Source organism: Bos taurus, chromosome 9 (genome assembly GCF_002263795.3).
Source record: "Bos taurus isolate L1 Dominette 01449 registration number 42190680 breed Hereford chromosome 9, ARS-UCD2.0, whole genome shotgun sequence".
Lineage (NCBI taxonomy): Eukaryota > Metazoa > Chordata > Mammalia > Artiodactyla > Bovidae > Bos > Bos taurus.
The window spans coordinates 56,606,436-56,623,213 of NC_037336.1; the positions used below are offsets into that span (position 1 = coordinate 56,606,436).

At 39.4% G+C, this 16,778-nt stretch overlaps 1 non-coding gene across 1 annotated transcript; it reads right to left on the bottom strand.

Annotated features, from left to right (window-relative positions):
* Nucleotides 1-3,552: 3,552 nt before the first annotated feature.
* Nucleotides 3,553-3,624, bottom strand: TRNAC-ACA (transfer RNA cysteine (anticodon ACA)). The gene has a single exon. It is a non-coding gene; the product is annotated as a tRNA-Cys (tRNA).
* Nucleotides 3,625-16,778: the final 13,154 nt, after the last annotated feature.

The following is a 16,778-nucleotide window of genomic DNA, read 5'->3' on the forward strand; positions in this document are numbered from 1 at the left end:
TTTGGTATATGTTAGTGTACATTCCCTAATTTAATTTTGGTTTTCTTTTTTGCATTTCCATATTCGTTTTTAATCTGTCAGTTTCTCCTAAAAATTACCCTTGAGGAATCTGGTTGGAATTGCATTAAATCCTTAGTTAAGCTCAGGAATGAAGAAGGAAATGGCAACCCACTCCAGTATTCTTGCCTGGAGAATCCCATGGACAGAGAAACCTAGTGGGTTACAGTCCATGGGGTCGCAAAAGTGTCAGACACGACTGAAGCAACTAAACAAGCTCAGGAAAAATGGACAAAGTTACAATTAATCTTCCAATACAGTCCCTGGATTTTTAGGCACTTTATCTTCGGTCTTAGTTCTTTGGCCTCCAGCTCTGTGCTGTTTTAGCGTTTAAGACATACACTGCAGGAGAGAGCACTATATCTGAGGTTTCTGAAACCTCTGATTCTTCTATGTGACCCCTCCAATCTCTGCCAGTCACTCTGTCTGTCCTCCTAGTAGCAACCCTGTGTGCAGGTTTGCTTAGGAATCTCCATTTGGTCTCAAATCTGCAACCAACAAATGCCTTCAAGGATGCTCAAGCCCTTAGCTCTTCTCCATAATGAATCCTCTTGTTGGAATCTTACTCTTTTTAGTCTTTGCAGCTGCTGAAGTTCTCTGATGCCTTCAAGAGCCGGGTGAGTTAACGGCTCTTAATGAATCCATCTTAGAATAAAATATTGTCCAGAAATGAATAAAAGAAAAAAGAAAATAATTTGGTAACTCTTCTAGGTTTTCTGTTTTATAATTGTTTTGATCTGCCTCAAAATGTTCCATCTTACCCAAAAGTGAATCCCTTTGAGGATTTATGTTTGATTTAGACCATCAGCTGGTGAACTAGCAAGTGGTGATCATCTTAATCCAGTTACTGAGCCTGAGACAGTTTAAACTGAGAGTGTCAACCCTTGTTAGGGACAGGATATTTCTTATTTCTGGTTTCTCTCTTCTGGAATGTATCCCTTGGAGGTTCTAATTCAAGTCATAGGGGTTTTCTAGGGTTTCTAATTTGGCTGTTTATATTTGAATTTCTGTTCCTTAGAACTGTTAATTTATCAAAAGTTCTGCTCAGCTTGTCTCTAATAGAATCTATTGTATATGTGTCTGTGCTCAGTCACTCAGTAATGTCTGACTCTGTGACCCCACAGACTGTAGCCCACCAGGCCCCTGGAATTTCCCAGGCAAGAACACTGGAGTAGGTTGTCATTTCCAACTCCAGCATAGGAATCTACAGATAGAATAGAATCTACAGATGCCTCTAAACCTAGGAAAAAAGTAGCCCCAAATACTGAGTTTACCTCTTGGAGTTTCTATCTCCCCCTGGTTGTTGGTCCCATAATTCTTCTTGCCTTGTTAGAACTCCCGTGCTTCAAAGGGATTGTTCTTTGTATGTTTTTCCTCAGCATTTCAAGTTCTCCCAATAAGGGAAATTAATATTCCCTTGTGAAATTTCTGTAACAAAATGCAGAATCCTAGAAACATTCATTAATGAGGTATTTTCACAAGAAAGACTATATCAGTGTTTGGACTTGGCAGAGTAAAGCAATTTGACTTGGTTTGGCAGCACTTCGTTTTGTTTCTGGTGGTGGTGGTTTACTTGTTATGCTTTCAGCTATCATGCCAAAGATCTGCTCTGTAAGTTCAAGTATTTGGAATGAGTTTTACAGTTGAAAAATGGTAGCAAGAACACATTAAAATATGAGGGCTAACTTCTTTCTTAATTTTTGAGGTCCTATTTAGAGGTTTCATTGACTGGTCGTCTACCAGTTTAAAAAAAAAATGAACATTTTAGCGTGGTACATACTTTGCGTCTACAAAGTTGCTCATAAAAATTTATCAAATGTGCTCTCTAGGGATACAAAAGTACTCCCTTTTGCTGTCAGTAATACCTCAGTCCAGAAGATACAGTTCTGTTTTATTGCTGAATACGAATGAACTCTATGAATGTACATATACCGAACCATCAAAATCCATAATCTAAACATTTATAATCTCCCATCATTTCTGGGCATTACTATACCCTTGTCCAATGTTTGCAACCTCACAACCTCTGCATCAAGTTAAGCTCCTATAGTTCATATGCTCAGAAGTAATCAATTTACCATAAAAATCAGCAGCTTAAAACAAGACACATTTTTAGCTAAGTTACTTAAGTCAAGAATCCAGGATGAGTTTGCTGGGTCCTCTGTTTAAAAGTCTCTTACCCGTTGTAATTCCTCGGTCAGCTGGGATGTAGTCATCTCAAGGTTTAACTGGGGAAATATCCACTTCCAAGTTCATGTGGTTGGTGGCAGGATTCTCTTCTTTGCAAGCTCTTGGACTGAGGGCCTCAGTTTCTCACTGGTAGTTGGCCAGAGGGAATTCTCAGTTCCTTGCTCGTGGATCTTTCCAAGGAGTCAACTTGCTTCATGAATCCATGCAAACTGAGCAGGCAATAGAGAGAGAGTCTGCTGTTAAGATGAAAGTAATAATTTTATGTAAGCTAGTTATAAAGTGATAGCCTAGCACTTACAGTACTTTCTGTTGGTTAGAATTTAGTTACTATGTTCAGCCCACACTCAACAAAAGGAGTTACACAAGGATTGGAATGTTGAAAAGCTATGGAGGAAAAATGACCAAAAGTTCATATTCATCTGGGACTCATGCTCTAGTCATGTTCTGATCAATCTTCCAGAAGCAGCTCTCTGATCATATCAGGAACCTGCCTAATAAACACAGCAAAGATCCTCTTGCCCATAGCCACCCACAATCAGACTCCGGTCTCATTTCCAATTTTTCTCTTTTCTCTTACTGCTCATGAATTCCATGCTCTAACCAGTACTGTGAGTTGAATTCACAAAGTGCTTGTTCTGTATATTTGTTGTGTTGCTTCCCTGCCTGACATAAAGGATTCTTCTCTTACTATAAAGTAAGGTTTTTAGCCTGGAAATAAAAAGGGGGGGTGGCGATGGAAGGCACATTATTTTTCTTTTCATATATGTAGAGAGAGAGCACCAATTATGCCAATGTTTAGAAGACTAAAAGGGCAGAATTTCAGGTATAATGGGGAATTTCTGACAGCCATCAAGGTAGTCCAACAGTAAAATGAACTGTGAGAACTGTGAAATGACAAACAGTGATTTTTCCAATTTTTTGTGTGTTCCAAAGAAGGGGAAAAAATTGTCCATTATGGGGATAAAGAGATATCTGTGTTCAACAGAAATTAAAATGAAAGGACTTCTGAGGCATCTTCCAACTCTTTCGATTCTGTGAATCTATGAATCTATATAAAGATAGAAAGCAAAACTATTCTCTTTGATATGCAAAAATGAGAAATGATTTACATAAGAAAATTTTAAAATAAATCATACTTGCTATTTAAATGGTAGGTATTGCTCATACTCAGAAATCTTTTTTTTTTTCCCTCTTAAGTGAAGTCGCTCAGTCGTATCTGACTCTTTGCAACACTGTGGACTGTGTCCATGGGATTTTCCAGGCAAGAGTACTGGAGTGGGTTGCCATTTCCTTCTCCAGGGGATCTTCCCAACCCAGGGATCGAACCTGGGTCTCCTGCATTGTAGGCAGATGCTTTACCATCTGAGCCACCAGGGAAGTCTCTTCTAATTCATAGTTTTTGTAATAACCTATGGAATTACCTAACATTACAAATTTTAAAATAAATATCTTTATGATCAATGTGCAGAAATTAAATGTTTTATTTGTGTAAGAAGAAAGACAGTGCCATTTAAATGCCCCTTTTCTATTAATTATGTTCCTAAGAATTTCCATAAAAACAATTCAGTCTACATTTCCACAGAATCTTTGGTTACTGTTCATTTTAGGTTTATTGATGACACTGAACTTCAGAAAAATATTGACCTTGTTTGAGAAAATTGACAGATGCAACAGCTGCCCAGTCTTATTGCTATCTCTCTGGGTAAGTTGGAAGAAGTGGTATTATGAATGATGCTATGAATCATCACATGGGAAGAGAGATGTCTGAAAGCACAACTTTCAACTTCAACAGTGAGACAAAGAGGAAGGGAGACAGCGATCAAGGGAACTGGTGATGTCCAGTCCTTAATGGAGCTTCTGGTTAACAGTCCCTCTGGATGGTATCTAGTAGAAAAGAGATAATCTTTAGACAAAAACTGAAATGATTTTTTATTTATTTTTAAAAATTAATTTATTTATTTTAATTTGAGACTAATTACTTTACAATATTGTAGTGGGTTTTGCCATACATTGACATGAATCAGCCATGGGTGTACATGTGTCCCCCATCCTGAACCCTCCTCCTTCCTCCCTCCCCATCCCATTCCTCAGGGTCATCCCAGTACACTGGCCCTGAGAGCCCTGTCTCATGCATCAAACCTGGACTGGTGATCTATTTCACATATGGTAATACACATGTTTCAATGCTATTCTCTCAAATCATCCCAACCTCACTCTCTCCCACAGAGTCCAAAAGTCTGTTCCTTACACCTGTGACTCTTTTGCTGTCTTGCATATGGGGTCATTGTTACCATCTTTCTAAATTCCATATATTACTATATTGGTGTTTTTTCTTCCTGATTTACTTCACTCTGTATAATACGCTCCAGTTTCATCTACCTCATTAGAATTGATTCAAATGCATTCCTTTTAATAGCTGAGTAATATTCCATTGTGTATATGTACCACACCTTTCTTATCCATTCGTCCATCAATGGACATCTAGGTTGCTTCCATGTCCTAGCTATTGTAAATAGTGCTGCAATGGGGTACATATGTCTCTTTTAATTCTTGTTTCCTCAGTGTGTATGCCCAACAGTGGGATTGCTGGGTCATATGGCAGTTCTATTTCCAGTTTTTTAAGGAATCTCCATACTGTTCTCTATAGTGGCTGTACTAGTTTGGATTCCCACCAATAGTATAAGAGGGTTCTCTTTTCTCTGTACCCTCTCCAGCATTTATTATTTGTAGACTTTTGATAGCAGCCATTCTGACCAGTGTGAGATGGTACCTCACTGTGGTTTTTATTTGCATTTCTCTGATAATGAATGATGTTGAGCATCTTTTCATGTGTTTGTTAGCCATCTGTATGTCTTCTTTGGAGAAATGTCTGTTTAGTTCTTTGGCCCATTTTTTGATTGGGTCATTTATTTGTCTGGAATTGAGCTGCATGAACTGCTTGTATATTTTTGAGATTAATTCTTTTTCAGTTACTTCGTTTGCCATTATTTTCTCCCATTCTGAAGGCTGTCTTTTTACCTTGCTTATTGTTTCCTTCATTGTGCAAAAGCTTTTAAGTCTAATTAGGTCCCATTTGTTTATTTTTGCTTTTATTTCCATTACTCTGGGAGGTGGGTCATAGGGGATCCTGCTGTGATTTATGTCAGAGAGTATTTTGCCTATGTTTCCTCTAGGAGTTTTAAAGTTTCTGGTCTTACATTTAGATCTTTAATCCATTTTGAGTTTATTTTTGTGTATGGTGTTAGAAAGTGTTCTAGTTTCATTCTTCTACAAGTGGTTGACCAGCTTTCCCAGCACCACTTGTTAAAGAGATTGTCTTTTCTCCATTGTATATTCTCGTCTCTTTTGTAAAAGATAAGGTGTCCATAGGTGCGTGGACTTATCTCTGGGCTCTCTACTTTGTTCCATTGATCTATATTTCTGTCTTTGTGCCAATACCATACTGTCTTAATGACTGTAGCTTTGTAGTATAGTCTGATGTCAGGTAGGTTGATTCCTCCAGTTCCATTCTTCTTTCTCAAGATTGCTTTGGCTATTGGAGGTTGTTTGTATTTCCATACAAATTGTGAAATTATTTGTTCTAGTTCTCTGAAAAATACCATTGGGTAGCTTGATAGGGATTGCATTGAATCTATAGATTGCTTTGGGTAGTATACTCATTTTCACTACATTGCTTCTTCTGATCCATGAACATGGTATATTTCTGTGTCTATTTGTGTCATCATTGATTTCTTCCATCAGTGTTTTATAGTTTTCTATATATAGGTCTTTGTGTCTTTAGGTAGACTTATTCCTAAGTATTTTATTCTTTTTATTGGTGAATGGAATTGTTTCCTTAATTTCTCTTTCTGTTTTCTCATTGTTAGTGTATAGGAATGCAAGGGATTTCTGTGTGTTAATTTTATATCCTGAAACTTTACTGTATTCATTGGTTAGCTCTAGTAATTTTCTGGTGGAGTCTTTAGGGTTTTCTATGTAGAGGATCATGTCATCTGCGAACAGTGAGAGTTTTACTTCTTTTCCAATCTGGATTCCTTTTATTTTTCTTCTCTGATTGCTGTGGCTAAAACTTCCAAAACTATGTTGAATAGTAGTGGTGAAAGTGGGCACCCTTGTCTTGTTCCTGACTTTGGGGGAAATGCTTTCAATTTTTCACAATTGAGGATAATGTTTGCTGTGGGTTTATCATATATGGCTTTTATTATGTTGAGGTATGTTCCTTCTATTCCTGCTTTCTGGAGGGTTTTTATCATAAATGGATGTTGAATTTTGTCAAAGGCTCTCTATGCATCTATTGAGATAATCATATGGTTTTTATCTTTCAGTTTGTTAATGCGGTGTATCACACAGATTGATTTGTGAATATTGAAGAATCCTTGCATCCCTGGGATAAAGCCCATTAGATCATGATGTACAATCCTTTTAATATGTTGTTGGGTTCTGTTTGCTAGAATTTTGTTAAGGATTTTTACATCTATGTTCATCAGAGATATTGGCCTGTAGTTTTCTTTTTTTTGTGGCATATCTGTTTGGTTTTGGTATTAGGGTGATAGTAGTGATCTGGTCCCATCACTTCATGGGAAATAGATGGGGAAACAGTGGAAACAGTGGCTGACTTTATTTTTTTTTGGGGGGGGGGCAAAAATCACTGCAGGTGGTGATTGCAGCCATGAAATTAAAAGACACTTACTCCTTGGAAGGAAAGTTATGACCAACCTAGATAGCATATTCAAAAGCAGAGACATTACATGTTAGATGGCCAACAAAGGTCCATCTAGTCAAGGCTATGGTTTTTCCAGTAGTCATGTATGGATGTGAGAGTTGGACTGTGAAGAAAGCTGAGTACCGAATAATTGATGCTTTTGAACTGTGGTGTTGGAGAAGACTCTGAGAGTCCCTTGGACTGCAAGGAGATCCAACCAGCCCATTCTAAAGGAGATCAGTCCTGGGCGTTCTTTGGAAGGACTGATGCTAAAGCTGAAACTCCAGTACTTTGGCCACCTCATGCAAAGAGTTGACTCACTGGAAAAGACTCCTGCTGGGAGGGATTGGGGACAGAAGGAGAAAGGGATGACAGAGGATGAGATGACTGGATGGCATCACTGACTTGATGGACGTGAGTTTGAGTGAACTCCGGGAGTTGGTGATGGACAGGGAGGCCTGGCGTGCTGCAATTCATGGGGTCACAAAGAGTCAGACATGACTGAGGGACTGAACTGAACTGAACTGATTCTCATAGAATGAGTTTGGCAGTTTACCTTCCTCTGTAATTTTCTGGAAGAGATTGAGTAGGATAAGTGTTAGCCTTTCTCTAAATTTTTGGTAGAATTCACTTATGAAGCCATCTGGTCCTTTTGTTTGTTGGAAGATTTTTGATTACAGTTTCCATTTCTGTGCTTGTGATGGGTCTGTTAAGATTTTCTATTTCTTCCTGTTCAGTTTTGGAAGGTTATACTTTTCTAAGAATTTGTCCATTTCTTCCAAGTTGTCCATTTAATTGGCATAGTTTCTGATAGTAGCCTCTTATGATCCTTTGTATTTTTGTGTTGTCTGTTGTGATCTCTCCATTTTCATTTCTAATTTTGTTGATTTGATTTTTCTCCCCTTTTTCTTGATGAGTTTGGCTAATGGTTTGTCTAACTTATTTATCTTCTCAAAGAACCAGCTTTTAGCTTTGTTGACTTTTGCTACAGTCTCCTTTGTTTCTTTTCCACTTATTTCTGCCCAAATTTGTATGATTTTTTTCCTTCTACCAACCCTGGGGTTCATCATTTCTTCTTTTTCTAGTTGCTTTAGGTGTAAAGTTAGGCTATTTATTTGATTTTTCTCTTGTTTCTTAAGGTAAAGCATGCATTGCTATGAACCTTCCCCTTAGCATTGCTTTTACTGAATCCCATAGGTTTTGGGTTGTCATGTTTTCATTTTCATTCATTTCCATATATATTTTGATTTCTTTTTTTATTTCTTTTGTGATTTGTTGGTTATTCAGAAGTGTGCTCTTTAGCCTCCACATGCTTGTATTTTTAATAGTTTTGTTTTGTTTTTTTTTTCCTGAAGTTGACATCTAATCTTACTGCACTGTGACCAGAAAAGATGCTTGAAATGTTTTCAAACTTTTTTGAATTTACCAAGGCTAGATTTATGGCCCAGGATGTGGTATATCCTGGAGAATGTTCCATGTGCACTTGAGAAAAAGGTTAAATTCATTGTTTTGGGGTGAAATGTCCTATGGATATCAATTAAGTCTAACTGGTCCATTGCATCATTTAAAGTTTGTGTTTCCTTGCTAATTTTCTGTTTCGTTGATCTATCCATAGTTGTGAGTGGGATATTAAAGTCTCCCACTATTATTGTGTTACTGTTAATTTCCCCTTTCATACTTGTTAGCATTTGCCTTACATATTGCGGTGCTTCTATGTTGGGTGCATATATATTTATAATTGTTATATCTTCTTGGATTGATCCTTTGATCATTATGTAGTGTCTTTCTTTATCTCTTTTCACAGCCTTTATTTCAAAGTCTATTTTATCTGATATGAGTATTGCTACTCCTGCTTTCTTTTGGTCTCCATTTGCATGAAATATCTTTTTTCAGCCCTTCACTTTCAGTCTGTATGTGTCCCTTGGTTTGAGCCGGGTCTCTTGCAGGCAGCATATATAAGGGTCTTGTTTTTGTATCCATTCAGCCAGTCTTTGTCTTTTGATTGGGGCATTCGAACCATTTACATTTAAGGTAATTATTGATAAGTATGATCCCTTTGCCATTTACTTTGTTGTTTTGGGTTTGAGTTTATAAACCTTTTCTGTGTTTCCTGTCTAAAGAAGATCCTTTAGCATTCATTGAAGAGCTGGCTTGGTGGTGCTGAATTCTCTCAAGTTTTGCTTCTCTGTAAAACTTTTGATTTCTCCTTCATATTTGAATGAGATCCTTGCTGGGTATAGTAATCTGGGTTATAGATTTTTCTCTTTCATCACTTTAAGTATGCCCTGCCATTCCTTTCTGTCCTGAAGAGTTTCTATTGCAAGATCAGCCGTTATCCTTATGGGAATCCCCTTGTGTGTTATTTGTTGCTTTTCCCTTGATGCTTTTAATATTTGCTCTTTGTGTTTGATCTTTGTTAATTTGATTAATATGTGTCTTGGGGTGTTTCACCTTGTGTTTATCCTGTTTGGGACTCTCTGAGTTTCTTGAACTTGGGTGGCTATTTCCTTCCCCATTTTAGGAAAATTTTCAACTATTATGTCCTCAAGTATTTTCTCATGGCCTTTCTGTTTGTCTTCTTCTTCTGGGACTCCTATGATTCGAATGTTGGGGCATTTGACATTGTCCTAGAGGTCTCTGAGGTTGTTTAATTCTTTTTTCTTTTTACCTCTCTGCTTCATTTATTTCCACCATTCTATCTTCCACCTCACTTTTCCTATCTTTTGCCTCAATTATTTTACTGTTGGTTCCCTCCAGAGTGCTTTGGATCTCAGTTGTTGCATTATTCATTATTGATGGACTCTTTTATTTCATCTAGGTCCTTGTTAAACATTTCTTGCATCTTCTCAATCCTTGTCTCCAGGCTATTTATCTATAACTCCATTTTGTTTTCAAGATTTGAGATCATCTTTACTATCATATTCTGAATTCTTTTTCAGGTAGACTCCCTATCTCCTCCTTTGTTTGGTTTCGTATGCATTTATCCTGTTCCTTTAACTGCTGAATATTTCTCTGCCTTTTCATTTTGTTTAGATTGGTGTGTTTGGGGTGGCCTTTCTGTATGCTGGAAGTTTGTGGTTTCTCTTTATTGTGAATGTTGCTTCCTGTGGGTGGGGTTGGACTAGGGGCTTGTAAAGGTTTCCTGGTTAGGGAAGCTTGCGTCATTGTTCTGGTGGGTGAAGCTGGATCTCTTCTCTCTGGAGTGTCCAGTAGTGAGTTTTGAGGTGTCTATGGGTTTGGTGTGACTTTGGGCAGCCTGTATATTAATGCTCAGGGCTATGTTCCTGCATTGCTGGAGAATTAGTGTGGTATGTCTTGGTCTGGAACTTGTTGGCTCTTGGGTGGTGCTTGGTTTCAGTGTAGGTATGGAGGCTTTTGGATGAGTTCTTGTCAATTAATGTTCTCTGGAGTCAGGAGTTTTCTGGTGTTCTCAAGTTTTGGATCTAAGCCTCCTGCCTCTCGCTTTCAGTCTTATTCTTACAGTAGCCTCGAGACTTCCATCCATACAGCACAGATGATAAAACATCTAGGTTAATGGTGAAAAAATTCTCCACAGTAAGGGACACCCAGAGAGGTTCCAAGAGTGACAAGGAGAAGAGATGAGGGAGGAGGGAGATAGAGGTGACAGGGAGGAGAAGGGGGAGAATCCAAAGGGAAGAGAGCAGTCTAGCCAGTAATCAGTTCCTTGAGTGTTCTGCACAGCCCAGAATACCCAGAGAGATTCACAGAGTTAAGTAGAGAAGAGAAGGGGGAGGGAGGAAATAGAGGTGACCGGGGGAGAAAAGGGAGAGTCAAAGGGGAGAGAGCAATCAAGCCGGTAATCACAGTCCTAAGTAAAAATGGATACTGAAGATTAGATTCTTATAGGTAAAAAATTGATAACAAATATCAAAAAGCGAAGACTAAAAATCTAGAGATGTTAGACACTCAAAAATATAATATTAAAAATATAAAACAAAATCAATCACAAAAATTATAAAAAATATATATCAAATTTGCTTTTAAAATAGGGTATTTTTTTTTGCAAGGTAATAGTAGGTTATACAGAGAAGGCAATGGCAACCCACTCCAGTGTTCTTGCCTGGAGAATCCCAGGGACGGCGGGGCCTGGTGGGCTGCCATCTATGGGGTCACACAGAGTCAGACACGACTGAAACAACTTAGCAGCAGCAGTAGGTTATAAGTTGGAGAGGGAAATGGCAAGCCACTCCAGTACTCTTGCCTGGAACATCCCATGGACGGGAGAGCCTGGTGGGTGCAGTCCATGGGGTTGCGAAGAGTCGGACACAACTGAGCGACTTCACTTTCACTTTTCACTTTCATGCATTGGAGAAGGAAATGGCAACCAACTCCAGTGTTCTTGCCTGGAGAATCCCAGGGATGGTGGAGCCTGGTGGGCTGCCGTCCATGGGGTCGCACAGAGTCAGACACGACTGAAACAACTTAGCAGCAGCAGTAGGTTATAAGTTGGAGAGGGAAATGGCAAGCCACTCCAGTACTCTTGCCTGGAACATCCCATGGACGGGAGAGCCTGGTGGGTGCAGTCCATGGGGTCGCGAAGAGTCGGACACAACTGAGCGACTTCACTTTCACTTTTCACTTTCATGCATTGGAGAAGGAAATGGCAACCCACTCCAGTGTTCTTGCCTGGAGAATCCCAGGGACGGGGGAGCCTGGTGGGCTGCCGTCCATGGGGTCGCACAGAGTCAGACACTACTGAAGCAACTTAGCAGCAGCAGCAGCATGCATTGGAGAAGGAAGTGGCAACCCACTCCAGTATTCTTGCCTGGAGAATCCCAGGGGTGGAGGATCCTGGTGGGCTGCTGTCTATGGGGTTGCACAGAGTTGGACACTACTGAAGCGACTTAGCAGCAGCAGCCACAGTAGGTTATAAAAATGAAAATGAAAGGAGTAATAAAGAACTTAAAATTTTTTTAAATTAAAAATGATAATAGTAAAAATACATCTAGGAATTTCTCTGGTGCTGTTGAGGGCAGTGTGGGGTCAGTTTAGTTTTAGATAGTTCCTTGTTCCAGTTTATACTTCTTCTCAAGGTCTATAGGCCCCTTCCAATGCATAGTCAATGCTAACTATAGGGTTTTAACCTGTTGTACCTGTCACCTGTCACTTCCAGAGTGGTTCCTTGTTTGTTTGTCTGTTTTGTTTGGCTTCCTGTGTTTGTATGTCTCTTCAGTGTTTAATTTCCACCATGACACAGGGGGCGAAGGTGGTCACTTATTTAGGCTCATTTGCTCAATTGTGCTGTGGGGAGGGAGGAACACTGCAAACAAATATCACTGGCATGTGTGGGAAATGCTAGCAGTCTATGAACCACACTGGGTTTGCCCCAGCTCATGGCACATGTGCTTTCCCGGTCTACACTGCTCAGGCTCCAGGTTGCTCTGCAGGGGAACTGTTCAAAGTGGGCCCTAGGTTTCATGCACTTCCCAGGTCTAAGCTGCTCAGGTTCAGGTTCAGTTTCTGGGGTACTCCACAAAGGCACAGACTCCGTTGGGCGTGTGTTTGTGCCCTTCCCAGGTCCGAGGAGCTCAGGCAACCAGGTGCTTGGTGAGTGCACTGTCCTAGGTGGGCTTTGCGTCTTAATCACCTCCCTGGATGTCTGGATGTCGGCAGGCCTGCCTCTCTGCCTCCGGTGGGGGGATGGGCTGGTCCACAGACGGCTAACTCTCCTTTGGTATTCACTCAATTCTTTGTTCTGGGAGTGTTCCAGGCTGCCCTTTAGGTTAGAGCTTTTCATGGGAAAGTTATCTCTCTCTCTTTTTTTCCTTCTCTCTCTGGCTATTCCACAGTTTGGGTTGCTATCTCACGTTAGCTCCCTGATTGTCCTCAGGGCATTCAGTCCTGGTCCTTACCCTAAGAAAGCAACCTGCGCCTCCCTGTTCAGCCCCCACTCACTGGTGGCTGATGTGAGTTCTGGACTACGTCTCCACAGTTTATGCACATACTCTGTGGGCTTTTTTTTTTTTTTCTCTCCCAGTTATATTGCCCTCTGAGATTCCAAAACTTCTCACAGACCCGCTGGTGAGAGGGTTTCCTGGTGTTTGAAAACTTTTCCTCCTTTACGCCTCCCTCCCCCGGATGGGTCTCTGTCCCTAACTCTTTTATCTCTCTTTGTGTCTTTTATATTTTGTCCTACCTCCTTTTGAAGAGAATGGGCTACCCTTCTGGGTGCCTGGTGTCCTCCGCCAACATTCAGAAGTTGTTCTGTGGAAGTTGCTCAGCATTCAAATGATTTTTTGATGAATTTGTGGGGGAGATAGTGGTCTCCCTGTCCTATTCCTCTGCCATCTTCCCAAAGATCTGAAATGTTTTTTTTAAAGAGAAAATTCGTTATTTACTTGTATTTTACTTTCTCTGCAAGGTGATGTGTGAAGACAGGGACCTGCCTGATTTTTATGGCATAATCTAGTAACAACCATCACAGACAAACACTGAAATAAATGTTTGCTTAATGAATCAGTCATTAAGTGAATGGATACAAGGATACATGAGACTCAATCGGGGTCCCAACATACTGATGGCCTTAGAATTTCAGATTCTGCTGAGTTGTTTGTTGTCCTGCATGCACAAATTGTGTGTCACAAAAACCAGGATTCTTAGGTAAGACAACACTAATGTACACTAACTCCCTGATGATGAAAATAGACATGGCTGTGCAGTTTCTGTCACATAGATGATGTCATTTAAGGCAAATAAGCCAGACAATAGACAATGAATTGGACTACTGCATAAATTTGGTATTATGGCCATATGATGGGACATACTCTTGTATAGGTGAGGGTGAAATTTCCTTTAAGATAAATGGGAAGAAGTTAATTCTGGCACCTATGGCAGTGGATTTTAGATTAGGGAAAGAAAGTTTCTCCTGGTCTTCCCAGGGCCTCAAGTAGATCTGACTCTGAGATGCAGGAAGGGAAAAACTGCCTTAGCTTCCAGAAGTGGAGTAAGGAGTAAGAGAGAAAGGCCATAAGGAGTATTTTCAACAACCTGCACAATTGTTGAAAATACTCTTCTTTTTTTTTTTTTTTTAACATAGACCTACTTTGTCAAAGCTTGCTAAAAATGTCATTACAGTTTGCAGTGTGAAGCCCATAGGCTGGCCATGGAGCATTGGTGAGGTCAGTGCCAAGTTTCAGAGAGAGAGAAGGGGGCCAAATGCAGCATATAGTGCATGTGGGGCAGAACACACGCAGCCAGCCCCTCTACCCAGACACACACAGAACGGCATTTGTTGGAGGAGTTTGTGAGACATTCTGTCTACCCTCAGAGCTCCAGGACTAATGGATCTTTCCTCCACCTTAAATCACTGGTGAATATCTCCTGGAACTAAAGAAAGACACAGTGTGGTAGAGCAGCTAGGTGGAGACAAAATGGCAGAGTAGAAAGATGAGGTCACCTTTTACAGAAATACCAAAATCACAACTAACTATGGATTAACTGCCAACCAAATAAATAAATAAATAAATAAATCCTACATCCAAAGACAAAGAAGAATCCATAGAAGTACAAATGGGCGTAATCCTGATAAAATCAAATCCTATACCTGCCAGGGATAACCTGGCATCTTTTAAGAAGATAAAAACTGATAAACCTGTAGCCAGACTCATCAAGAAAAAGAGGGAGAGAGCTCAAATCAATAACATTAGAAATGAAAAAGTTACAGTGGACAATGCAGAAATACAAAGGATCATAAGAGACTATTACAAGTAACTTTATGGCAATAAAATGAGCAACTTAGAAGAAATGCACAAATTCTTAGAAAGGTACAAACTTCCAGTACTGTACCAGGAAGAAACAGAAAGTATGAACAGACTAATCACAAGTACTGAAACTGAAACTGTGATTAAAAACTCCCAAACAAAAATCCGGGGCTAAATGTCTTCACAAGTGAATTCTGTGAATCACTTACTCTTCTGAAACTCTTCCAAAAAATTACAGAGGAAGAATGGGTGGAAGACCTAAACAGACATTTCTCCACAGAAGACATACAGATGGCCAGGAGGCACATGAAAAGATGCTCAAAGCCCAGAGAAAAACCCATGTACCTATGGGCAACTAATCTATGACAAAACAGGTCAGAATACGGAATGAAGGAAAGAGTGTCTCTTCAATAAATGGTGCTGGGAAAATAGGATAGCTAAATGTAAAAAAATAAAATTAGAACATTTTTAACACCATACACAAAAATAAACTCAAAATGGATTAAAGACCTGACATAAGACTTGATGCTATAAAATGTGAAAATGAAGCAGTCTTTGACATAAATCACAGGAATATCTTTTTTGATCTGTCTTCTAGAGTAATGGAAATAAAATTAAACATGGGGCCTAATAAAACTTATGAGCTTTTATCCACAGCAAAGGAAACCATAAACAAAATGAAAAGACAATGCAAAGAAAGGGAGAAAATATTGCAAACAATGCAACATACAAGGGATTAATCCCTCAAATTTACAAACAGCTCATGCAGCTCAGTATAAAAAATAATAATAATAAAAAATGGGCAGAAGACCTAAATAGACATTTCTCCAAAAAAGACACACAGACAGCCAAAAGGCACATGAAAAGATGCACAACATCACTAATTAGTAGAGCAATGCAAATAAAAATTACAATAAGGTATCACCTCACAGCAGTCAGAATGGCCATCATCAAAGAGTCTACATGGGAGTTCCCTAGTAGCCTACTAATTAGGATTTCAGACTCACAGCTGTGGCTTGGGTTTGATCCCTGGTTGGAGAACTGAGACCAACCCCTATAAGCCATGCGGCATGGTCAAAAAGAGTCTACAAACAATAAATGCTGGGGGGAGTGTGGAGAAAAGGGAACCCTCCTACACTGTTGATGGGAGTATAAATTGATAAAACCATTATGGAGAACAGTATGGAGATTCCTTTGAAAACTAAAAACAGAGCTACTCTATGATCCAGCAATCCCACTACAGGGCATATATAGAGAAAACCATGGTTTAAAATCATAGACTCACCTGAATGTTCAGTGTAGTGCTGTTTAAAATAGCCAAGACATGGATGCAACCACATTTCCACTGACAGATGAATGGATAAAGATGCGGTACATATATACAAAGGAATATTACTCAGCCATTAAAAGAAATGAAGTAATGCCATTTGGAGCAACATCAATGGACCTGGAGATTATCATATTAAGTCAAGTCAGACAAAGATAAATATCATATGATATTGTTTATATGCAGAATCTGAAAAAATGACTCAAACAAACCTATTTACAAACCAGAAAGAGATTCACAGACTTAGAGAACAAACTTGTGGTTTCAAGGCGGGAAGGATGGGGAGGACAGATTGGGGGTTAGGGATTAACACGTACACACTACTACATTTAAAATAGATAATCAACAAGTACCTACACTGTATAGCACTTGAAATACTGTTCAATATTCTATAATAACCTGAATGGGAAAAGAATTTGAATAAGGATATATGAATATGTAACTGAATCATTTTGCTGTACACCTGAAACTAAGACAACATTTTTAATCAATTCAACTTCAATATAAAATAAACATTTTTTAATGTAATAACAGAAAAAAAAATTGCAATGTGAACTCTGCCTTATATTTGGGAAGAAGTGAGCACATTCTTGAGTGTCCCAGTCACAGTGGCAAGACAGTTATCAGAGAAGTGGTACTACAGCAGCAGGGGGAGGGGGAGGGGGGCAGGGGGCAGTCAACAGAAACAGCCCAGTTTCTTGTACACTATGGAAGGCCAGAGGAAAAAGTCCCTGAGAAATGCTTGAAAAGATTCTGCAGACATTTAGAAAGTGGTCATTTG